The sequence below is a fragment of the Pinus tabuliformis genome, chromosome Q (assembly GCF_031772625.1).
Source record: "Pinus tabuliformis cultivar Carrire ecotype Pingquan chromosome Q, CPIR1, whole genome shotgun sequence".
Lineage (NCBI taxonomy): Eukaryota > Viridiplantae > Streptophyta > Pinopsida > Pinales > Pinaceae > Pinus > Pinus tabuliformis.
The window spans coordinates 1,091,464,596-1,091,491,356 of record NC_142296.1 but is presented as its reverse complement, the minus strand read 5'-3'; the positions used below and the strand labels follow the sequence as shown (position 1 = coordinate 1,091,491,356).

The following is a 26,761-nucleotide window of genomic DNA, read 5'->3' as shown; positions in this document are numbered from 1 at the left end:
GTACATATTACATTCATTGAATCCAAATGACAACTGATTGAACTTGCTGAAAATAATGCTATACTCTGTGCGAGCACTGTTTGTAATCATAATGGTCTCACTTTTAATTGCTAAACACTAATTGCAATCAAAATACAGGCTAGTTTCATTTTCTAGAAACTGGTTGCAATTGGAGCAAAGAGCAACTACATTAGTTTGATCCCAGTTTCACACAATAAGGTAGTAGAGGGAGATATTCTCCTGTGTTGAAAAAACTTGGCACAATAATTTACAAAACCTTTATATCTTCTGTGCTAAAAACTCGGCACTGACCTCAAGGCAATCCTGTTGTTCATTCCTTGCAAGTCAGACAACTGGGCCTGCAATCTGGAGGCTGTGCATGGCAATCCTGGAAAAGAAGTATATATAGGAGAAAATTGGGGATGAAATGAAGCCTCATTGACTTTAGGATTAGCCCTTTATTGATCCAATGAATGACTGGAAACTTCTCTGCATCATGCTGGGCCTGTGTATGTAGGTAGCAAGTGAAGACGATAAATCCTGAATGGTATCCACATTTGAAACAAAACTGCCAAAGTCAATGGAGCTACCATTACAAACAAACTTAAAAACGATACAAATATTTCTGTTGAGCTTCTTGTCCCTTCATCAAATATTCCTCCTGTGTTCTACCTCTGCAGGTATGCGTGGTTGTGATTTACCATCCACATATTATATTCATTGCATTGAAATGACAACTAAGTGAACTGGATAAAATAATAATTTACTTTGTGCGAACAATGGTTGTAATTATAATGCGGTCACTTTAAATTGCTAAAAATTGATGGAAATCAAAATACAGGTTAGTTTAATTTGCTAGAAATCGGATGTAATCCGAACAAAGAGCAAGCGTAGTCTAAGAGCAACTGCATTAGTTTGATGCTAGTTTCAATCAGCAAGCTACTGGTGCGAGATATTCTCCTGTAGCAAATAATTCGCACAATAATTTAGGAAACTTGTATATCTCCTATGCTAAACACTTGTCAGATTGACCTCAATGTAGACTTGATGTTCATCCCTTGCGAGTCAGACAACTGGGACTGTAATTTGGGGGCTGTGCTTCCAACTCTAGAATAGAAGAAGTATATGTAGGAGAAAATTGGGGGTAAAAGGCAGCCTCATTGACTCTAGAATTAGCCCTTAATTGGCCCAATGAATGACTATTGAAAGTTCTCAGCATTATACCGGCCCTGTGTATATAAGCAGAAAGTGGAGACAATGAATGCTCAGTGGTATCTTCCTTCGAAACAAAATTGCTAAAAACAATGGAACTACCAATCGAAAGGGTGAAAGAAAACTAAACAATGGAGGAAAAATCTTTGTTTATTTCCAAGAGTAGTTCTTTTACTATACTATTAACTAGTGCTTCTGTGAAGCCTGTTAATTTCCCTAATACCAGATCTGAATTAATATTCCCAACAATATTTATACCCAGAAAATATTTAACCAAATAAATCAATTTTTTGAATTATTGAATAAAAATACATTGTATTTTAACAATAAAACTGCAGCAGAAGCACAAGTGAAAAATCAATCACACAGCAGTGTTCGAAACAATGCTCAACTTAATATTGAGAGGGGGGTGAATCAATATTAAGGCTAATTTTTAACTCTTTATGCCAATTAACTTTTCTTATTCAAATTTGGCAACCATCCACATAATCAGCAGCAACATATAATATGGCAGCAATATGAAATCAACATACAAGCACACACTATGAGCATCATATACATGAGACACAAAGTTTTAAGTGGAAACCCTTTCGGAAAAAAACCACCAAATCTTCTCGTTGTTTTTGATGTAAAATAAGAGCACCTACTCTATTACATCAATCTATTTTGTGAGCCACCACTTACAGGAAGCACCAACTCCCTTTGATTGTTTGCTAGCATCCACTAGTAGGAAGCACCAACTCTCTCGTTTTCTAGACACCTGTCCAGCGTACCAAAAGCAGTATGTGAAGCACCAACTCCATGGATTTGTTGCAAACACCAACTTGCAGCTCCTTGGATTTATGCAAGCACCAACTTGCAGGAAGCACCAACTCCCAAGCCTTCTCAAGCACCCACTAGAGATGGAAGCACCAACTTCCTGTATTTAGGCTCCAACCCACACTCAAATAGGAACTGAAAGTTCTTTGTCTATGGCAGTCACTCTACTTGATCTCGGCTCGTTCTCTACTCACTCTGCAGCAGCACATTGATTTGCTCAACAACAGTCACTCCTCACAAGTCCACGCAGCTCTCTGTTCTCTGCTCTTCATCAGCATGCACTTAGCTCTCGGCCTTTTGCTCTCAACAGCGTACACTCAGCTCTTGGCCTTCTTTCTCTACACAGGCACCTTCGGCCTTTCTCACACAGCACATGCTCCTTCGGCCTTCTTCCTACAACTCAGGCACCTTCGGCCTTTCTCACAACAGCGCAACTTCTCTCGGGGTCTCTTACCTCTGCATAGGCACTCTCTACCTTTCTCTGCAGAAAAGGCTGACTTTGCCACGCACACAGCAATGTGCCCACATACACAAAGTTTTTTCCCCTAGCTCTCTAGTGATAATATTGCTTTCCCCCCCACCTTGCTCAATTGGGATTCTCTATTTAGTTCCTTTGCTGCCCTCAAGTGGATGTTGCCACTATTGTCCTGTATCCAAACCGTCCGAGTGTACTTCAACATGGCTTTTCCATTCTGTTGTTGCGTCTGACTTGGTTTCTGCCACTACATTAAACACAATGGCCACTTCACTGTTTTCTCCATACTGAGAATTAATTCTCAGTTCTCCTACACACTCCAACCAGGCACAATCCTCTATGTGAACAAATCTCCGACCACTGAAGCTCTCCATGCATATTCATGGCATCGTACAACTTGGTTGTACTTCGGGATGGCTTCTCTGTGGATTATTGTCCTCGTTACCTTGTCTAAGCGCTTTTTGCAGATCCGTTTGACTCCGTAAACCAACTCCGTTGATTTGCATTTGTTCTTCGACTGTCGAGCCATTCATCTCTTTAACTCACCAAGGCGTGCATCGGAGCACAGAGATGGCTTCTCTCACCTCAAGGCAAACCCAACACTCTTTTTTGGAAATCATGGTCCTTGCTGCCTTGACCCAACGATCTTTGACAGTCGCCATTAATCCTGAGACCAACTCCTATGCATGATCGTGGTCCTTGTTGTTGACTCATCCATCTTCCATATACCTTTGTACTGTCATATCAGAGCCATTTCATATCATAACTCATACACGAGAAATGTTACGATGTCACTTAGTTCCCATATCCTCAGCCCCTTGGTGCTTAGCTCCCTGAGCGTTTACTATCTCATATGACTAGGCCCGTGACTATCGACTTAATGCCATATCGGAGCCCCCTTTGTATCGTAACTTCTGCAAAGTTCCGATTATGTCTTAGCTCCTTTCGCTTAGCCCTCACCGCATTTCTCATCATAGGACCGCTGCCTGTGACCGCCAGTGTAGCACACAAGTGCCAATCCTTCAGACTCTTGCCAAGGGACAATCTTCCTTTGTTACTGCTCTGCACCCTTGGCTCTATGGATTTACATGACTAAGAGCCTACCCAATATCGGAAGCCCCCTCAATCGGAACTTTTCAATAACCAATTGTTCTAGAGTTCTAATATCTTAATCCTCTGATATGACGTTATCACTCCACGTGGCGTCTTTATAGCGGTGACATGTGTCACCTTGATCTGGCACACTAGGGCACCCAATATTGTTGAATCAACCTACAATGTGTCCTGTCGTACTGCTACGTCATGCTGACATCAAATGGCACTGTAACTTATCGGAACCAATCTCACGCTGCCATGTGTCCTGCTAGGAGGAGAGAGAAGAGGCCCCGTCAACCCTTGCATTTGCAACAAAATCCTTTGTTAATCTTGTTTGGCATTACTTGACACTTTTAATACTATTGAAACTGTTGGACATCAGGACTTCTTAAAGTGCCTCAATTAAGAAGTCCCGATACTCTGATGTCCCGAACCTCCGATATTCTGATATCGCGATGTGCCATTGTCCCGATGTGTTGACCTTCGGGGTTCCAGTGTCCCGATATCCTCTGATCTTCGATATTCCGATATGACCTGCTCCGAGGTCCTGATATTCTCCGATCTCCGATATTCCGATATGACCTGCTTCAAGGTCCTTATATGATGATCTACTTCCGATATGTTGCCTACTCCGACATCCGATATGCTCTGACCTCTGATGTTCCGATGCGCCGATATGCTGACCTCTGACATTCCGATCCCCGATGTTCTGGTATCCAGATCTCTGCTCTTCTGATCTTTCATCCTCCTCGAGGCATCAAGGTCTTTGAGTTCGGCAAACCATATATTTTGATCCAAGAGTCCATTTTTGGACTTCCACACACTGTTGGAAAGCTCTTCCAGAGCACTTTCCATTGAAGAGGGTCCGATGTAGGCTTTAAGCTCACCTGCTATTTTAGGATGGTTGAACAACTCTCTGCCACTCTTTGCTCCTTGACTCTTTCTTGTGCCTGGAATCTTGAACTCCCAACCACCATAGTCATCATTTTATGGCTTCTCCAGTAAGCCTGCTACTATGATGATTCTCTACATGAAGCCTGCATCTACCATAGGATTCCATCATGACCAACACAGTAGTCATTATTTTATGGCTTTTCCAATAACCCTGCTACTATGATGATTCTCTACAGAGCATTGTAGCAACCATGGGATTTGTCTTCGGCCATCACTGCCAGCATCTGCTACGATAAGTATCCATGTTAGTCTGGTTGACATCAATGCCAGCACTCCTACCAACAGTTAGGCAATGCCAACTGCCCAACACATCTCCCCATCATGACTGTTGACATCAATGCCAACACACTTGCAAATATCTTCACTAGGCCACTGGCCATCCAAACAATGCCAACTGTCCAACAATCTCCCCCTTTGGCATTGATGGCAACACTTCATCCTTATCTTCACTTTGATGGCCAAACCTCATGTTGCTTCCACACATCTTGCATGAGCCACCAATGGCTTTCTCTCTTCTGCGCAGGCCATCATAGCTTCTTCACAAATTCTCTCCCTCTTTGACATCAATGGCAAGGGACTACAGGTTGCTTCTACTTCCCCATGCAATCATTGACTGTCAATGACCAAGGATCTAACTGTTGATGTGAATTCTGCTCTGTAGAGATCTCTTCAAGGATCCATCCCTGATGCTACTCCATAAACTGGGCATATGTGATATGCTCCCTTGAACCTATACTACCTCTAGTTTTGGACACCTTATCGCTGCTAGATGAGTACACTCTCTCCACTAATGCATCTTTTGTACCAATTTAAAAGAAATTGATACCAATTATATTGCTCATGGTATTGTTGTTGCTGCAAATACCAATTAATGATGATGCATTTCAGCTTGTTCTTCCTCGCAGTTGTTGCTTCACCTTCTATGCTCACTTCTCGTGAGCATCTTTACAGTCAACATTGCTCCCTAGGGTTCAAGCCGCAAAAATATGAAACGCGGCTTCGCCAATACCAAATGTACCACCAGGAAAACATGCACAAAAGGTTTTTCCACCTAAACCCAACACTATCAATTGACATAGTGATACCAATTGAGGGTTAAGGGATATGTAAAACTTGCACCAGATGTGTTTCATGAACACAAGACTGCAATGCATAATCAAACTCACAACTTAAATGACATAAGGGTATTTTACCCAACATGCAGACCTTTCATTTACTCAACAATCTTCCTTTCTGAGGCTAACAATTGTTGCATGCCACTTCTTATCAAAGTCGCTCCCTTTGAGCCAATGCTCTCTGATCTCCTACAACTCTTTTCTTGCCTCTGCGTGGGGACTGATCATGTGGACTTGACTTGACTGTGATTTATGTCATTCCACACTTCTTCCCACAACATAAGATATTGTTTTGTACTCTTCATGTTGGTTGCACTCCTCCTTTTCAATGTTGATATATTCAAAATAAACTAATTTATTCTTGTAATCAGCAAGAAGGTACAACCATACCTTCATCAATCAAATGCACCTTTTAGTTCATTCTTTTTGGCTTCCTGCATCTGACTTATTCAGCCTCCCTTGATGCCCTTCTCTTCCTTTACTGAAGAGAAACAGAGGATCTACTCCCCCCTGAGCAGATCATCCTCCTCCTTTATCCAGACCTCCAATGGTCGAATCCTGACAAAAGCATTACCATCTTGCTTCTTCTTTACCCATGTTTGGGCCTTCTCTTGACTACACGAGGCAAGAGGAAACTTCTCTTTCACCTCCTCTTTCTTCACCCAAATCCTCTTATTGCTTTTCTGTCGTACAGAGGGGTCCACCACACAGGTAAGAGGATCATTCCTCTGATTTCTTCCTCCTCTTTTTAGCTTGCTCTTTTGATACTGAGCATTGAAGACAAACTTGTATTCATTTGCACTTTTCTTCCTTTTTGTCTCCAAATCCTGAGCTGCTACTTTTGCATGCATATGCTAAGGAGCATGTCATTTCTTCTCATTTCTGCAGCGAGCTCTCTTGTGCCCGAGATTGCCATAGTTGTAGCATTCAACATGGCTTAAGAATGGGGCAGAGGAGTTACTCTTCTTGACAAAATTCTTGCCAAAACTCCTATCATGGCCAACATGCCTTCTTCTAGCCTCTTTATGCATTCTTGGGTTGTTGCTACCCAACACATCTTGTTTCCTTGCATGCCATCTACAATCTATGGCTTTATGTCCAAAATTATTGCAAGAAAAACAATACCCATAAAAAGGCTTTTCATGACAGAGGTTACCTTTTCTTTGAAGGATCTGTCCTTGAGGAGGAAAGGACCTCTGTTGGATCTTCATGTGCCTTTCATGACAACTTGCATTGTTGCCTTGCACTCTTTCTTCCAGCTGCTTGGATCTCTTCTGTTGCACTACTGGCTTCTGCTTCTTAGCCTTCTATTGTTGCTTTCCTTCTCTTATTGTTGTTGTTGTTGTTGCCCAACGAATTCTATTCCTTTGTTGTTGTTGGAACCTCGAACTCCTTTTACATGGGGAGTTGGTCCTTCAACCTTTGCCTTATTGGAGCTAGGTTTTTCCTTGAAACCCAAACCAGCCTTGATGAGAGGGGATATTTTCTTTCCAAGCATCTCATCCAAGACTTTCTTGCTCTCCTCAAGCTTCTGATATTGAGACAACTCTTTATTTGACTTTTCTATGTCATGTCTCAATGAGACTACTTCATTTTGTAGTCTCTCACAGTAAGCTTCCTTCTCACTCGGTTGATTGGTTAACATCCCATTCAATCTACTAGCCTCTTCTTGTTGGGCATTTAGTTCAACCATTGTTCTGCTCAGCTTCTCATTCTCAAGCTCCTCTTACTTGAAATTTTCCTCTAATAGGTCCTTGATCTCCTTTAGAGCCGAGATCAACCTTTTTCTAAAAAAGATCCTTTCATCTAGATCCTTTTCTTCAAGCAAAACAATACCCATAAAAAGGCTTTTCATGACAGAGGTTACCTTTTCTTTGAAGGTTCTTCCCTTGAGGAGGAAAGGACCTCTGTTGGATCTTCATGTGCCTTTCATGACAACTTGCATTGCTGCTTTGCACTCTTTCTTCCAATTGCCTAGATCTCTTCTATGGCACAATTGGCTTCTGTTTCTTAGCCTTCTGTTGTTTGTTTTCCTTCTCTTGTTGTTGTTGTTGTTGTCCAACAACTTCTTTTCCTTTGTTGTTGTTGGAACCTCGAACTCCCTTTACATGGGAAGTTGATCCTTCAACCTTTGCTTTATTGGAGCTAGGTTTTTCCTTGAAACCCAAACCAGCCTTGATGAGAGGGGATATTTTCTTTCCAAGCATCTCATCCAAGAATTTCTTGCTCTCCTCGAGCTTCTAATATTGAGACAACTCTTTATTTGACTTTTCTACGTCATGTCTCAATGAGACTACTTCATTTTGTAGTCTCTCATAGTAAGCTTCCTTCTCACTCAGTTGATTGGTTAACATCCCATTCAATCTACTAGCCTCTTCTTGTTGAGCATTTAGTTCAACCATTGTTCTGCTCAACTTCTCATTCTCAAGCTCATAGATTTTCAATTGCTCCTCTCGCTTGAGATTTTCCTCTGATAGGTCCTTGATCTCCTTTAGAACCAAGATCAATTTTTTTCTAAAACAGATCCTTTCATCTAGATCCTTTTCTTCACTATCAAAAGTGCTAGCTGAGTTACCACAGAGATCTAAAGCCATCTCTATGTCCATGGAGTCTTCCACAAGTCTAAGGGTTATCCCTTCTTCATCACTACCTGGGGTATTCTCATTTTCTCCTATGGATGAACACACTGGGAATCTCTCTTCTTCCTCTAAGGATTCCTCATTTGTTATTGCTACTAAAGTGGATCTATCTTCATTACAATTACTAGATGCATAGCTATCTCTATCTTCAAGTGATACACATGTACATCTAGATAATGAAGGACCTATCTCTTTGCACTTATCACACAACAATAGCTTACCTTCTGAGCAACATGATCTCCCTTCCGAGACTTCTTCATCACCAACTCGAGTGTGATGAGCAGCAACTGCATATTCTGATTCATTGCCAGAGTAACAAGGTTTTTCATCCTTCTCTTGAGCCACATGGCTATCTCCTTCATACAAACATTGCAATTTGTCCAACACTTCCTTTGCTGACTCACAATGCCTCACTTTATCAACATCCGACTTAGATAGCCCTTTCATGATAATCTTCTGGGCTTCTTCATTTTGCTCACTCTTTTCTCCATTCAATACAGAGAGCCATATATCAACATCCAAGACCATCAAATAGGCTACCATTCTAACCTTCCAGAGCTCATAGTCTGATCCATTTAAAAATGGAACTCCTTATGTTGTTAGCCAAACTCGATTAGCCATTGTTTCCCTTTGATCTACCTTCTAGCGATTAAGCTATTCCTGAAGGAACTTGGCTCTGATACCAATTGTTGGAAACAATGTTAATACTGAGAGGGGGGTGAATCAGTATTAAGGCTAATTTTTAACTCTTTATGCCAATTAACTTTTCTTATTCAAACTTGGCAACCATCCACATAATCAGCAGCAACATATAATATGGCAGCAACATGAAATCAACATACAAGCACACACCATGAGCATCATACACATGAGACACAAGGTTTTACGTGGAAACTCTTTCAGGAAAAACCACCAAAGCTTGTTGTTGTTATTGATGTAAAATAAGAGCACCTACTCTATTAAATCAATCTGTTTTATGAGCCACGACTCACAGGAAGCACCAACTCCCTTTGATCATTTGCTAGCACCCACTAGCAGGAACCACCAACTCCCTCGTTTTGTAGACGCACCATGTGAAGCACCAACTTCACAAATTTGTTGCAAGCACCAACTTGCAACTCCTTGGATTTATGCAAGCACCAACTTGCAGAAAGCACCCACTAGAGATGGAAGCACCAACTTCTTGTATGTAGGCTCCAACCCACACTCAAATAGGAACTGAAAGGTCCCTGTCTATGGCAATCACTCTACCTAATCTCAGCTCTGTTCTTTGCTCACTCTATAGCAGCACATTAATCTGTTCAACAACAGTCACTCCTCACAGTCCACGCAACTCTCTGTTCTCTGCACTTCATCAGCAAGCACTTAGCTCTCGGCCTTTTGCTCTCAACAGCATACACTCAGCTTGTGGCCTTCTTTCTTTGCACAGGCACCTTCGGCCTTTCTCACACAGCATAGGCACCTTCGGCCTTCTTCCTACAGCTCAGGCACTTTCAGCCTTTCTCACAACAGCACAGTTCTCTCGAGGTCTCTTACCTCTGCATAGGCAGTCTCTACCTTTCTCTACAAAACAGGCTCACTTCGCCACACACAGAGCAGCGCACCCACATACACAGAGCTTTTTCCCTTAGCTCTCTAGCGACGATACTGCTTCCCCCCCCCCACCTTGCTCAACTGGGATTCTCTATTTTGTTCCCCTACTGCCCTCAAGTGGATGCTGCCACTACTATCCTGTATCCATATTGCCCGAGTGTACTTCAGCATGGCTATTCCATTATGTTGTTGCGTCTGACTTGGTTTCTGCAACTACATTAAACATGTGAATGGCCACTTGACTTTTTTCTCCATACTGAGAATTAATTCTCAGTGCTCCTGCACACTCCAACCAAGCACAGTCCTCTCTGTGAACAAATCTCCCATCATTGAAGCTCTCCATGCTTATTCATGGTTTCATACAGTTGGGTTGTACTTCGGGATGGCTTCTCTATGGACCGTTGTCCTCGTTACCTTGTCTCATCGCTTTCTGCAGATCCATCTAACTCCATAAACCAACTCCGTCGATCTGCATTTGTTCTTCAGTGGTCAACCCATTCATCTCTTTAACTCACTAAGACGTGCATCGGAGCACAGAGATGGCTCGTCTCACCTTAAGGCAGACCCAACACTCTTTTCTGGAAATCGTGGTCCTTGCTACCTTTACCCAGTGATCTTTGACAATCGCCATTAACCCTGAGACCAACTCCTCTGCATGATCGTGGTCCTTGTTGTTGACTCATCCATCTTCCATATACCTTTGTATTGTCATATCAGAGCCACTTCATATCCTAACTCATACATGAGAACTGTTACGATGTCACTTAGTTCTGATATCCTTAGCCCCTTGGTGCTTCGCTGCCAAAGCGTTTATTGTCTCATAGGACTGGGCTCATGACCATCGGCTTAATGCAATATCGAAGCCCCCTTTGTATCGTAACTTCTGCGAAGTTCTGATTGTGTCTTAGCTCCTTCCGCTTAGCCCTCACCGCATTTCTCATCATAGGACCGCTGCCTGTGACCAACAATGTAGCACATAGGTGCCAAGCCTTCAAACTCATGTCGAAGGAAAATCTTCCTTTGTTACTGCTCTGTACCCTTGGCTCTATGGATTTACATGACCAAGAGCCTACCCAATATCGGAAGCCCCCTCAATTAGAACTTTTCAATAACCAATTGTTCTAGAGTTCCAATATCTTAATCCTCTGATATGATGTCATCACTCCACGTGGCACCTTTATAGCGATGACACGTATCACCTTGATCTGGCACACTAGGGCACCCAATATTGTTGAATCAGCCTGCCACATGTCCTGTCATACTGCTACATCATGCTGACGTCAGATGACACTGTAGCTTATCGAAACCAATCTCATGTTGCCATGTGTCCTGCTGGGAGGAGAGAGAAGAGGACCCGTCAACCCTTGGATTTGCAACAAAATCCTTTGTTAATCTTGTTTGGCATTACTCGGCATTTTTAATACTATCGGAACGGTTGGACATGGGGACTTCTTAAAGTGCCTCAGTTAAGAAGTTTCGATACTCCGATGTCCCGAACCTCCGATACTCCGATATCGCGATGTGCCACTGTCTCGATGTGCTGACCTCCGGGGCTCTGATATCCTTGCCTGCTCCGACATCCGATATGCTCTGACCTATGATGTTCCGATGCATCGATATGCTAACCTCCGACATTTTGATCCCCGATGTTCTAGTATCCAGATCTCCGATCTTCCGATCTTTCATCCTCCTCAATGCATCAAGTCCCTTGAGTTTGGTAGACCATTCTTTTGATCCAGGAGTCCATTTTTGGACTTCCACACACCATTGGAAAGCTCTTTTAAAGCACTTTCCAATTAAGAGGGTCTGATGTAGGCTTTAAGCTCACCTGCTATCTTTAGGATGGTTAAACAACTCTTTGCCACTCTTTGCTCCTTAACTCTTTCTTGTGCTTGGAATCCTGAACTCCCAACCACCATAGTCATCATTTCATGGCTTCTCCAATAACCCTACTACTATGATGATTCTCTACATGAAGCCTGCAGCTACCATGGGATTCCATCCTGACCAACACAATAGTCATCATTTTATGGCTTTTCCAATAAGCCTGCTACTGTGATGATTCTCTACAGAGCATTGTAGCAACCATGGGATTTGTCCTCGGCCATCACTACCAACATCTGCTACGACAAGTATCCATGCTAGTCTAGTTGACATCAATGCCAACACTCCTGCCAACAATTAGGCAATGCCAACTGCCCAACACATCTCCCCAGCATGATTGTTGACATCAATGCCAACACACTTGCATATATCACTAGGCCACTGGCCATCCAGACAATGTCAATTGTCCAACACGCAGAAATTTCTAACCCTCCAATTTACTCTCTTACAGGGAAAATGGTCCACAGAGAAATACAGAATTTATATAGCAATTGGAACCTAGAAATCTCAATCTCCTGGAAAAACTCAACCCCTGGAAAACTTGGCTTCTAGAAATCTCAGCCCACTAGAAATATCAACCCACAGAAATCCCAATCTCCAATTGGTCCTTTCTCTCTCCTCATACGACCTACTGATCTACACACTCGAACTTAGCTAGGCCTAGACTTGTACAACCCCTTTACACAAACCCTCAAGGTGAATTTCGGCCCTTGCAAATTGGTGCTCAATAACTCGACCCTCCACAAGTTTTCCTCCAAAATTTCCTCTTGCAACTTTTCCTTCTACTTAGCCTTGAGTCTCTCACTCTCCACTTGAGAAAATCACTCTCTAAATGTTCAATATGTATCCCTCCTCTCCTTAGGCTTTCTTTAATAATTTCTCATTGAGTTAGATCCCTAATCCTAATCTCCTAATTGATGAATTTCTAGGATTAAATCCTAAGACTCACTTGAAATCAATGGTAGAGATTAGATCTAATTCACTAAAGTGAATAATTCGCTTTTCTTTGGAAAGACTCAGCCCAATAGCCAACATGATTAAATTAATTAATTAATCGATCTGTTTTACATAAAAATCACTTAATAAATTAACCAATAATCTAGAGAGACTTTGGACGACTTCATGGCTGACACCTAGCCTATGCAAAAGCACCTATTTGAGCTATAATCATCAACACTTCCTCCTTGTGAGGAAGGTATTCTGCACCACCCCCATCTTATCTTTGTAGAAGACAAACTTCTCTTTCACAAGGGATTTGGTGAGAATATTCGCAACCTGCTCATCTGTGGAGACGCACCGAAATTTCGCAGCTCCCCACTAAACCCTATCTCTAATGAAGTGATATCTTATCTCTATATGCTTTGACCTATCTTGAAATAGCATATTCTCCAAGAGCTTGATGCAACTTTGATTATCACAGTCAATCACAGTGGAATCCAAATAGAAACCAAATAACCCTGTGAGCAATGAATCATAGTGGGATCCAACTCAAGACCAAATAACCTCGTGAGCATCTAATAAAAGTTAAAACCAAATAACTCCACAAATCGCCAAAATCGTTGCCATATACTTGGCCTCTACTGAATTGAGTGCCATGGAAGATTGTTTAATGCTAAACCATGAAATCATTATTGATCCTAGGTTGATGCAACACCTTGAGGTGCTTTTCCTGTCCACTACACTCCCATCTGAATTTGAGTCTATATAGACCTACAACTACACTCACCACTCTTGACATATCTCAACCCATACTCCATTGTACTTCACAAGTACCTAAACACATGCTTTGCTACAACCCAATGCACTCTCCTTGGCTCCACCATAAACTAGCTCAGGGTATTCACAACAAAGCATATATCTAACCTAATGTTGACCAAAAACATCAAAGAACCAACCAAAAGCCTATACAAAGTGGGATCCACCAACTCTGACTTTAAAGCATTTAGCTTCTTCAAATTAATGATCATGCGTGTAGACATAAGCCAGCACTCCACCATCCTGAATCTCCTCAAGATATCAACCACATATTTTCCCAATCCTAAGAAAATCTCACCTACCTACTACAACACCTCCAATTCCAAAAAGTAGTGCATCGTGTTGATGCCCTTCATCTCAAACTCCAAATATAGATCTCACTTGCACATTTCAATGAGCTTCTTTGACCTTGTGAAAAAGACGTCATCCACATAACGTACCAAGATGAGTGGATCATCACCAACAATCATGCAATACAAGTTTGGATCCACCTCACTCCTGGTAAAGCCCATGCCTAACAAATACCCATCAATCCACAATTACCTTGCTCTTGGTGCTTGCATGAGTCCATACAGTGTTTTCTTCAACCTACATACAAGAGAATCTCTCCCATGCACCTCAAATCCCTAAGATTGCTCTATGTACAACTCCTCCTCGATCACTCCATTGAGAAAGGTTGTCTTCACATCAATCTAATGTATCTGCCACCCCATCTCTGAAGCAGAAGATATAACAGCCTTAATAGAAGTATACTTGGAAATTGGAGCAAATATCTCCTCATAGTCCACTCCCTCCCTCTGGGAGAACCCTCTCACTGTGAACATTGCCTTGTACTTCTCAATGCTACCATCTACAACATGGTTGATCTTAAAGATCCATCTAGAGCTCACCACTAATTTCCCATTTGGCTCAGCACAATGTCCCATACAACATTCTTCGTGATGGAAGCATACTCTTCCACCATGGCATCCCTCCAAGCCTATTGGCCTGTTGCCTCCTCATAATCGATAGGCTCGGAATCTCACCAATTCCAAAAAGTAGTGCATCATGTCGATGTCCTTCATCTCAAACTCCAAAGCTAGATCTCACTTGCACATCTCGATGAGCTTCTCTAACCTTGTGAAAAAGGTCATCCACATAATGTACCAAGATGAGTGGATCACCAACAAGTATGCAATACACATTGGGATCCACCTCACTCTTGGTGAAGCCCATGCCTAGCAAATATACCTATCATTTCTCGAGTACCATGCTCTTGGTGTCTGCTTGAGTCTGTATAGTGCTTTCTTCAACCTACATACATGAGAATCTCTCCCATGTCTCTCAAACCCTGAGAGTCTGAGACTGCTCTATGTACACCTCCTCCTTGATCACTCCATTGAGAAAGGTTGTCTTCACATCCATCTAATGTATACTCCACCCCATCTCTAAAGCAATAGATATAACAGCCCCAAAAGAAGTATACCTGGCAACTGAAGCAATGTTTCATCATAGTCCACTCCCTCCATCTCTAAAGTAATAGATATAATAGCCCTAATAGAATTATTCTTGGAAACTGGAGCAAATGCCTCCTCATAGTCCACTCCCTCCCTCTGGGAGAACCCTCTCACCACAAACATTTCCTTGTACTTCTCACTGATGCGATCTACAACATGGTTAATCTTAAAGATCCATCTCGAGCTCACCATTGATTTCCCCTATGTATCGACACAATGTCCCATACATCATTCTTCATGATGGACGCATACTCTTCCACCATGGCATCCCTCCAAGCCTGCTAACCTAATACCTCCTCATAACTAGTAGGCCCAAAATCAATGATATCACTCATGAGTGCCATGTAACTAGGAAACTATCTCGGTGGTCTGCTCTCCCTAAAAGTACTCCTAGGAGCCTCCACATGCTCCTGAGCATCTCTTAGTGTCTGCTCTAGACATCTCGGCCTCCTCTTGACAGAACTGGAAGGATCCTCCAACTCCTCCTCCAAGTCTGAAGACCGAGTCCCTGCTACTAGTTGTGTGATGCTCAATATTTGAAGCCTCCCACTCCTTATCCTCTACCACTCTAGAAGCATAGTTTTAAAAACCAGAACCGAGAATCCACCTAATCCACCTATCAAACCAGTTATTGAACTGGAACTGGAAAAACCAGAATGGTCAGATCACAATGAACTAGTCTTTAAAAAACTACATGAAATAATTAATTTTTAATGAAAAAAACACATAGTTTGTTAACCCATATACGTTGAAAAGGTGAATATATCAAAATTGCAACGAGTGCAATGCATATCAGCAACCAAATACATAATCAATGAGCCTCTAAATGGCATCTAGAGTCCAAAAACAATGCTACAAGCCACTGGGCCACGGACCATTGTGTCTATAAGATAAACAAATTTTAAGGGCTACCAAAGAGCAATGATGCCTAGAAGACCTTCAGGTGAAAAATACTATGGGCATTGGCCTCAAAATTCTCACCTAATTCTTCTAGGTCAAGGGCAAAGATACTGTAATGGTGCACAAATGCCTCCAGGTTTCAGCCAAAACATTTGACTTTATCCTTTAACAAAGTTTCGTGTGTAATGGAGAAAATCCATTCAAAACCTATTTAAATTGCTTGTGCAAAATAGCCTTGATTTAACTTTCATATGGCCAAGTAGGATTGAATGATATTCCAAAGCATTAGAGACAAAATGTGCAAAGTTTGCTCACGTATATACATTGTAAGGGTGAATTTATCAAAACGTGTAGTCTAACTAATAGATGAAATGGCCTTTTTCAAGGCATTTTTTTTGTTAATTTTAACCAAAATCCGACAAAGATTTTTAAAAACTTGAGTTTAAGTTGTTTAACCTATAAAATTCGAGTGCCCATAGGTTTTTGAAGGTGTTGAATCCATTTATGCGTTCAAAAATGTATTTTTAACAAAATGAAAAATCACAATCTTGCTTGAAATTGTATCGTCAGATTCCGGTGAAAAAGGTCGTTTCATTTATAAGTTAGACTGCACCTACATCAAAATGGCATCGAGTGCAATACATATCAGCGATAAAATACATGATCATGAGGCTCTAAATGGCCTCTAGAGTCCAAAAACAATGCTACAAACTATTGGGCCACGGACCATTGTCTCTATAAGCTAAACAGATTTTAAGGGCTACCAAAGAGCAATGATGCCTAGAAGGCCTTCAAGGGAAAAATACTATGAGCATTGGCCTCAAAATTCTCACCTAATTCTTCCAAGTCATAGGAAAAGATACTTTAACGGTGCACAAATGCCTCTAGATTTCAGCCAAAACATTTGACTTTATCCTTTAACAAAATTATGTGTGTGATGGAGCAAATCCATTCAAAACCTATTTAAACTTCTTGTGCAAAATAGCCTTGATTTAACTTTCTTGTGGCCAAGGAAGATGAAATGATTTTGGTGAGTAACTACCCACAAAAGAAAGCTTTATTTAGCTTATGTATCAATTATTATAGTCATCCATCAAAAAAGTACTCAAAAATTTGTTGCATGCAAATACTGCAAAGCACAGGTGTGGAAAAATAAAATCTGATCTCCAATTCTAGTAATAACCTCAAATTAGAGAAATCAAGTATAAGTGTACATCTTTTCAAGGGAAACTTAATTTATTTGAGATTCAACATTGTCATATAAGTTGTTAGGCTACCTTTTTCGAGTTGTTACATGACCTTGATGATCAAAGATAAAATTGTTTATTTTCTAGGGAAACTTAATTTAGTTGAGATTCAACATTGTCATATAAGTTGTTAGGCTACTTTTTTCTAAGTTGTTACATGACCTTGATGACCAGAGATACATTCAACCATCAGAAACAATGTAATCAGCCATCACTAGCTCACAAAAACACCAAATGAGATGTGTGAGGCAAATGAGAGGGGAGGTATGGTTTTATAAGCTTAGATGGGTTATTTTTTTAGGAAAACGGCCCCTAATTTCCAAAAAAAAATCACTCACAACCAGCTGAAACTGCCATTTATGGGTCCCCGGTCACATGAGTGGGTTTGTTTCACGAACCGATTGAGTTATGACAAGATTGGCCAATTCACGCTGGTTTATGTTGGTTTGGTACCAAACTAGTCGATCCATGGTCGATTTGGTACCAAATCAAGGTCTCCCTTGCCCAAAACCAGGGTCATTGGCTAGGTCAACCTCCAAGCCTAATGAACTAGCTGATTTGACCAAGGATCGGTTCAACCTGGTCAAGTTTTAAAACCATGTCTGGAAGGGGTTCATGTGACTTGCTAAAGCCTTAGCTCTCCTCAAATCTAACATCCCTACTCACCATTGTCTTCCCTTGCGATGGAATGTACACCCTATATGCCTTTGAAGTTTCAGTATACCCCACAAAGATGCCCTTCTATGTTGAGTAATCCATCTTTGTCTTCTTCTCTAAAGGTACATGAATATATATCAAACATCCAAAGATGCGAAAATGACCAACCTCTGATTGCACTCCTGTGAACACCTCCTTATGAGTCTTGTCCTCCAAGACCTTATGAGAACTCTTGCTTTGAATATCTATTGCCATGTTGCATGCTTCTACCCAAAGGAACATGGGTGAATCTTGATCATGGATCACTGCCTTGGAAACTCCAATAATGGCCATGTTGTTCCTCTCTGTAACCCCATTTTGTTGTGGGTCATAAGGTAGTGTTAGCTCCTTGATTTCTACCTCATTGCAAAAATTTTTGAAGTCATCGAAGGTATGCTCACCCACATCGTTTTAATTCAAAACTATAACCTTCCTCCCTATCTGATTCTTCACGAGAGCCTTATACTTCCAAAACCAATTGAAAACCTCATCCTTCATGAAGTAGATCCACGTTGTCCTAGAGAAGTCATTAATAAATGTCACATAGCAATTGTAAATTTAAAACCACTCAAAGATGCCACTAACATAGGACCACACACATTTAAATGCACCGAATCCAATACTCCCTTGGACCTGCTATCACTACTAGGAAAGTTACTCTTAGCATACTTTCCAAGCGCACATCCCTTGCACACACCCTATTGCTCTACACTGCACTTCGAAAGACCAATGACAATCTCCCTCAATATTGGTAAAGCTTTGTGGTGCAAGTGAGCCATCCTCCTGTGCCATAACTCGCACAAATTGTCACTGTCATGAAGCAAGGCACATACAAGTTGAGCCATCAACATGTACAAATTCCTCTATCTACTCCCAATAACTTGTCTTGAGCCTGGACTAGAAGCTCTTGGCCTAACAAGTACATGTCCATCTCGAAAATGAACCACATACCCTTGTCTTCCATGGCTGAGACTACAAGTAAGTTCTTGGTCAACATTGGAACATATAACAAATATGTGACCTCCAAAGGATCTCATGACTAGCTAAAATTTAATAGTCCCAACCCCCTTTACAGCACACCTAGCATTGTTCCCAAGCTCCACATGTAGCTCTGGGTCACCCTTTACAATACTAGTGAACAACTATCGTGATTTTGTCATATGACAAGAAGAACCATTCTCCACAAACCATGCACCCTTATGGTTGTGGTGTCAAAAAGAAAATACACCAATGAGAACTCCTTCTCAAACTTGGTGACAAACTCACTCACCTGTGTTTGCTAATGCTGCAAATTGTGCCTTCTTGCCCTTCTTCTTATTCGAACGCTGACCTACATAATGACCAAATTTATGAAAAGCAAACCATTTCACCTTGCTTATGTCTTTATTCTTTCCAACCTTCAAGGTAGTCTCTCCTCCTGAATTCTTCTTAACTTTCCCCTTTCCCTTCCTTGTCTAACTATAAAGGGAAAGGTTCTCATCATCATCCTTGTGTTGGCCTCCATGTATGGATTCCTCTCGAATCTCCTCTTGGATGAAGTCATCCCACAATCTCTCCCAATCTAGAAGTTCCTCTCATGCCACAATATCTTTAAGAAAGGGAGCCCATGGCTTAGTGAAGCCATTCAGGGCCATCCTCACCAATTCTTGATTTGACATGGCCTCCCCAATTGCAACCAACTCATCACGAACTTATGAGATCCTGATGAGATAAGATGCTACTATATCTAATCTAGTCATCTTGGTGCCCCTGAGTTTCCCCTCTAGCGCCATCTTCCTATTTGGGTTATTTCTCGTATAATTTTATTAGAGCCTCCCACATCTCCATGGCAATCTTCTTTCCGAATAAATGAGCGATCACATGATCCTTTATTGCATCTAAAATGATCCTCCTAGCTTTCACGTCCTTTTGGTTATGGGCCACCAGTTGTGTAGCATCAGTAGGAGGGAAAAGTTTCTAATATGCAAACTCTCAAACCTCATTCTCCATAAGCACTAATGTTACCCTTTCTTTCCAGGGACTGTAGTTGGATGCACCCTCCAATCGATCTTCAAATCTCAGTCCAGTTGCAAACATCTTTCCAACCTCCAAATCAAATACTCAATCCATAAAAATATTACTACTGGAAATTATTCTGCTAAAAACTTGTGACAAATCGATCTTCCACTCCTTCAGAGTTTATTGCTCTAATACCATGTCAATTCCCTAATACCAGATCTGATTTAATCTTCTCAACAATATTTTATACCTAGAAATTATTTAACCCAGTAAATTAATTTTTTAAATTGCTAAATGAAAAATACACAGGTATTTTAACAATAAAGATGCAAGAGAAGCACAAGCAAAAAAACAATCACACAACAAAAATTTCAAAACCTCCAGTTTACTCTTCATTTCTAGTACACATAATAAACAAGGGCTCCCTTACAAGGAAAATGGCCCACAGAAAAATACAAAATTTATACAGCAATTGGAACCTAGAAATCTCGGCCCCATGGCAAAAACTCAATCCTAAGAAAACTCAACCCCTGGAAATCTCAACCCATTGAAACCCCAATCTCCAACTTGGCCTTCCTCTCTCCTCATACATCCCACGCGCTAATCCATTTACTCAAACTCAACTAGGTTGAGACTTGTATAACCCCCCTTACACACACCCTCAAGGTGAATTTCGACCTCCGCAAATTAGTGCTCAATAACTCGGCCCTCCATAAGCTTTCCTATGAAATTTCCCACTACGACTTTTTCTTCTCAGCGTTGAGTCTCTCACTCTCCACTCGAGAAAATCACTCTCTCAATGTTCAATGCGTATTCCTCCTCAGCATATTAGGCTTTCTTTTATAATTTCTCATTGAGTTAGACCCCTAACCCTGATCTCGTAAGTGATGGATGACTAGGATCAAATCCTAAGCCTCACTTGAGAACAACAACAAAGATTAGATCTAATTCGCTTTTATTTAGAAAACCTTAGCCCAATAGGAAACATTAATTAATAAATCAATGTGTTTTTCCTAAGTTAGACTTAGGAAAGAATCATAAAAGTGTTGAATTTGTAGCTATGGTCGGTCTTCATAATTAATATTTCACTCTTGATGTATTTGTAATAAATATAAAGGATGTTCTTCATGCTATTGTCAAAAGATAAAAATATGAGATGTTCTTCATGTCAAAGTTAAAAGAGAAAATTTTCTGAATTTTTAAATTTGAATTTTGGCTCCAAAATGACATGGTCGACCCTCCTACAAAGACAAGTCAGCCCAACTTTTATAGGCACCCATTCAACCTCTCAAGACTCTATATATACACCCATTTCATCCTCCTCCAAGCACAAGAAATTCGGTCAGTCTGAGGCAAGCAATAGGACAAGTCTGAGGCAAGAAAAAGAGGATGAATCTTAGCAAGCAAAAGGAAAAGAGTTCGGACATTTTGTGTAAAGAATAAGGACAAAATATGAGGAGCAAGAAGGGACGAATATGAGGCAAGAAAGATGGAACGAATCTAAGGCAGAGAGAAAGATCGAATCTGTGGCAGAGCATCTATGCAGCAAAACTAAAGCCGAATTTGTTGGACAACAAGTTGTCTTGTTTGGAGGGAAGTTGATTAGGTGTGACCTAGCTATATTGTTAGTTTGTTTGACCTTGTATTTGACTGATGTATCTCTATTGAACTTGATAATTTCTCTAAGGAAAAGGTTGTTGAGTTTTTCCCCCATGTAGGTTTTCCCAAGGTGAATGCTTGTCTCTTGTGTTTGTCTGTCTCTACTGTTATTTAGGTTTCTATTGTTGAGATCTTCAATATAATTGCGGAAATCATAAGTAATTATCAAATAAGAAGATCCCTAAAAATCAACAAAAAGTTAATAAATTAACCAAGTAACTAGAGAGGCTTTGGAAAACTTCTACATGCTTAACACCTAGCCTGTGCAAAAGCACCTGTTCGAGATATAATCATCAACAAAGCCAATAGACAAGCTAACATGGGGTGAGAGTAAGGAAGCTTGGCCATCAAGATCAATTGTAAGGAGGGTGGATGATAAATATGTATTCCTTCCTTGTCTTGATGTTTTGTTATCCCATTGTTTCATTTCAGATGTGAGGAATGGTTGCAGTTTGTTAAACTTTGTATAGTTATTCTTGGGATGTGTTATACCATTTTTATAAACACGAATGGGTTAGCCATGTATCTCTCTATAGTGCTTTTAGGTATTTCCAAAATTTGGTATCTTTTATGTCAGGAGTCTATGATTTTAAAGAAGATACATAGAAACTAATCTTTCAATAATCTTGATTTGGTTGTATATTGTGAATTGTTAAATATTTTTTTCAAAAATGATGGTGCTACCTAGAGCTACCTAGAGAGAATTTCTTTCGTATCAACATAATTTTAATTTTCAATTATTTTTTTCTCTTTCCAACTGATAAAACAAATCTATTTCCACTTCATTTTAATGTTCAACTAATAAAATTCACGGGATGGGGTGATAATGGAAGATATAAAGGAGTGGGGGTGCGTCGTCGCCATCACTCCATGCAATGAATGGAGGCAACATGCCATGCCAACCTCCATCATCTAGCCACATATGGACCTCCCTCCCAACTATTGTTGATTTATGACCGACCTACATTCCTTGATTATCTACTCATGCACCTACAACACCATATTCTTGCTCTTGTCCTCTCTTTGATGTCACTCTACTTGTTCTCGCTTATAGTTATGATGGAGGTTCCTTCCCTCTTATCGCCTTCCTTCTACAAAGACATTTCCAACCTAGTGTATCTCTCCTCCAACTTCTCTGTTGTGGAGAACAGGTATTTCCTCCCCATCCCATGCATGATCGACTAGGTTCACTGCTATCTCTCAATGGAATAGATGAATTTGCCTTATCTTGCTCAGCGCCCTCTGCTTTTTCCCATGCTTGGCCTTCACCACTTCAGTCTCCCCATGTCTCAATCTCTATTTCATTATCTGTTACTTGTCAACACTATAACCTACCATTAAGCACAACGTTGTAGGGGAAGTGGTGGTCATAGTTCTCAAGGTGGTTCGCGAGCTCACTTCAAGGCAGAGTCTTATGGACAATTGTTCTGCCACTAGACCTCACAGGGAATCAAGCGAATTACGAGAGGATAAGGAGGAAGTCATCCAGTGGCAAGAATGCCACTCCAACTTTGATATTCTTGCTGAAAAAGTTGCTTGGGAGTGTGATATTGAACGCACTCAAGAACACCAAACTAGTACCTTCACACCATTGATTTGCACTAGCAAATGAAGGCATTGCAAGGTAAGGTTCTTCTTGAAAGGAATGACACAAAAGATGAATGCTTGCTTTTGCAACGAAATGCAACTACAAATGCAAGCTTTGGGTAGTCGCATGGAGCATATTGAAGTTAATATAGATACCACTAGTAAAGCTATTGTTATTCCCATTGATGTAGAACCCTCCACATCCTTTTAATTTTCAAAGTGTCTTTGAAGCCAATGGCTCTTTTGTTTTTCAATTTTCATAGACATCCCAGCATTAGAAAGTCTAGTCATGCCAAACCTCTTAGTAATCACTTGCCCAGGATCAGTTTTCCAGATTCATTTTTATAATTTTGAACCTAAAAATTTGTATGGCAAAAAGCCTACTAAACTATCAAAGGTTTGGTTTCCCTAGTGGAAAATTAGAAGCTTGCAATAAGCATCTAAACATATAATTTTTGTAAAAGATTAATGAAATTAGCTTTAACTGAAAAAACAAAAAACGCAAAATTTAGAAGGGAAAAAAAATATAAAAGAACAACAACAAATCATTCAACTAGTAAAATAAATTTATTTCTACTTTTAGCCCTGAGGGTTATGTTAATTGGTCAAGTTCTCATCGCTAAAGCACCTCGCTAATGGGAGGTCACGGGGTCAATTCTCCTCAACACCCTTTGTTGAAGAAAGTGTGACTAGGTTCGGTCTTCATAATGACATGATCTTTCTAAATGATGAAATAAAAGAAATGAAATTATTTTTGTATGCCTTGCTACATGGGTTTCATGAGCAAGAGGTTTATTTGTTAGTGGCTCCAATTGAGAGCCTTAGGATTTATTATTGAGTCAAAGAGTCAATGTCATATGAAGAAGTTCTTCTTGAGCCTATGTTCAATGTATACAAGTCTATAGAAATGTCTAACAGCCCTCCAAAGACAAGCACAATCCCTCTTGAAGAAGTCAGCCTCCAAACAAGATAAAAATAAGTCATGTCAGCTCATATAAGGAGACACAACGGTTCCCTCTCTCATGTCGGCTTATATGCATGACTAACCACTATAAATAGGCATGTAAGATCTGCATTACAGGCAGAAGAAGAACTCAAATCCTCTAAAATCTCGGATAAGTACAAGGGTACAGTATTTCGGATGGGTACAAACTAGCATCTTTGTGTTTTTCGGATGGGTACCCCAGAAGTAAAGTCTGATGATGATCAATGTCTCAGCATACTAGACAGTCTTGGCATATCTATGATGATGAAGATCTCGGTGCAGGGAGAGATTACTATCACAGTCTTGGCATAGTTGTGATGATGAGAATCTCGATGATCCCATAGTAACACACTCTGTCTCGGCATTCATTCTGAACACAATCATGATCTCGGCATAATGTTAATCATAATCTCAATCATGATCTTGATGAGGACATAGTTACAAGGTCATGATCTAGATGTAGATCTCGGTGCAGCTCTCATACATATAGAGATCTCGTTGTTATGGTGAAGGTCTCAGTGAAGGAGCAACAATGATCTCTGTGAAGGAGCAGCAATGGTGCAACTGTAATGACCTCAGTGATGCAATAATGATGACCTCGGTGTAGCAGCAGTGATGATGATGATCTCAGCAATGACAAAGAAGAGGATTGGTGTCTTGGTCTTGGAGTGGCCTAATAAGTCAAGGGTCATGGTCTTGGTATTCGTCAATTGGAATCTCTATAAGAAGAATTTTGTGTGGGTTTTCCTCTCAAAGAGTGAGAGGTTTTGGCCCTAGCAGAAAGCCAACATCTTGTGTTCTTGTCTCTTTTGTTTTGGTAACTATTTGATGAACTAAGAAGACACACTCTAATAATAGCAAGAGAAGATTGTGCTAATAAGGAAAAAGTTAAAAATACCTCACAAATAGTTATCATGGCGAGAAGAATCTTATTAACTTAATTTGCCCTAGATTCTTCAACATGGTATCAGAGCTAAGGTGCTGAAGTCAAAGGAAGGGTAGAAAAGAGACATTCAAGGATCAAGTTTCAAGAAGGGCATCAAAGCAAGTTGAAGAATATCAAAAGGACCAAGATCTACATTGAAGGATCAAACCCTAGATCAAAGAAGCAGTCTACAACAACAAGAACTTTTGTCTCCATAGTCATCATCAAAAGGCCACCAAGACTCTCATCAAGTTGAAACCCTAGAAGCAGTCCTAATCTACACTACAAGAAAAGGCAATGTCATCTTCACAAGCAAGGATCATCTCCTTACCCTAGAAGAAGATTATCCAAAAAAGCAGCAAATCATCCTCATCATAAGGAGCAACCTTTTCTATTGAAGAAAGGCTTTTTCATCTGAAAGAAGATCATCCAAGAGGAAGCTCTAATCATCAAAGTGATCAAGTGGAAGAGTTCATCTTCACTTGTCAAGTAAGTATCTTTCATTTTATAATCCAATTTGGTTAAATGGCTTCATGTGCGCAAGGAGATCTATAAATCAATTGGGTCATCGAAATTCCTTGCATAAGAAAGGAGGATAGATATAGTCCCCGAAAGAGAAGTCATTGATGTCTATGGAAAAGTCTCTGAAGGTCGAGCATTGTTTGAATGCATGTAAAAGAATCAAGGGACTCATAGGATTCTTATGAAATCAGTCAAAGGTCCTCTCATCCCCATCCCTGTGTAGCAGTAGAGGAGACATTAAAGAGATATATGAAATACTAGAAGATATATTCTTTGAAAATGCAGTAAATAAGGTCATATCACTTAGACCTGATCTACACAAAATTGGAGGTATCAAAGAATGAAGGAATATCTTCATGAGATCTCAATTGGGAGATCTGGGAGAGATGATAAGAAGATAATCATCATTGTTCTTAAATACACTAACTAATAAGCAAAATAACTATGTCCATAAACAGGGAAGTTACCTCATTCGACAACTTGTGGTCTCTATGCTAGATAGAAAAAGACAAGTTGAGGGCAAAAGTGTTGAAGGTTAAGGGACTCAAACATTTGCAGAAAGGAAAGGGAAGTTTGTTCCTCAAACAAGACAGAACAGTATAGCTAAGATTCAATGTTATGGAAAGAAAGCTCATATCACCGGAAAGATGGAGGAAGCTGAAGAAAAGGGCCAAGGAAAGAGGGAGTAACAGATCCCTACTATGATTGAGATGGTATCCCTCACTAAATGGCCCAATCATAAGCTCCTAAATCTTTTGTTATAAGATATGACCTTGATAATAAGATGCATCGAGGCATCATGGAAGCATTAGAAACAAGAGCTCGTGACATCACCATGGGAATCATGAAGGACAGAAGGAACAAGATCCATGGCAGTCAAACATGAAGGATATAGCTCTTGGGAACCTCATTGGACATTGAAGGAAAGGACGAAGTCATCTAAGACAAGGCTCATCATACATCAAGTCAAAAAGGAAACATCTACTAGATGGGGATATGCAAGATCCTCAAGATTCTCTGATGGAATCCTCATCGGAGGAATCACTAATCTAGAGAGGAAGCAAGTGTTTCATCAGAAACTCCAATTGATGGAATTCATGGATGATGTTATGGTGACATAAGAGAAGAAGCAGATCAAGGGGTTGAAGACACTTCAATCAAGGAAGCTGCTGGAGGAAGCCTAGATGACCTAAAGGTAAAATGAG

At 40.5% G+C, this 26,761-nt stretch overlaps 1 long non-coding RNA gene across 1 annotated transcript in view; it reads right to left on the bottom strand.

Moving 5' to 3' along the window:
• Nucleotides 1–423: 423 nt before the first annotated feature.
• LOC149223318 (uncharacterized) overlaps nucleotides 424–26,761 on the bottom strand; it is a 30,684-nt gene continuing 4,346 nt past the window's right edge. The window contains exon 3 of the long non-coding RNA XR_016248956.1: nucleotides 424–540. This is a non-coding gene — a long non-coding RNA (uncharacterized LOC149223318). The remainder of the gene's footprint in view (nucleotides 541–26,761) is intronic.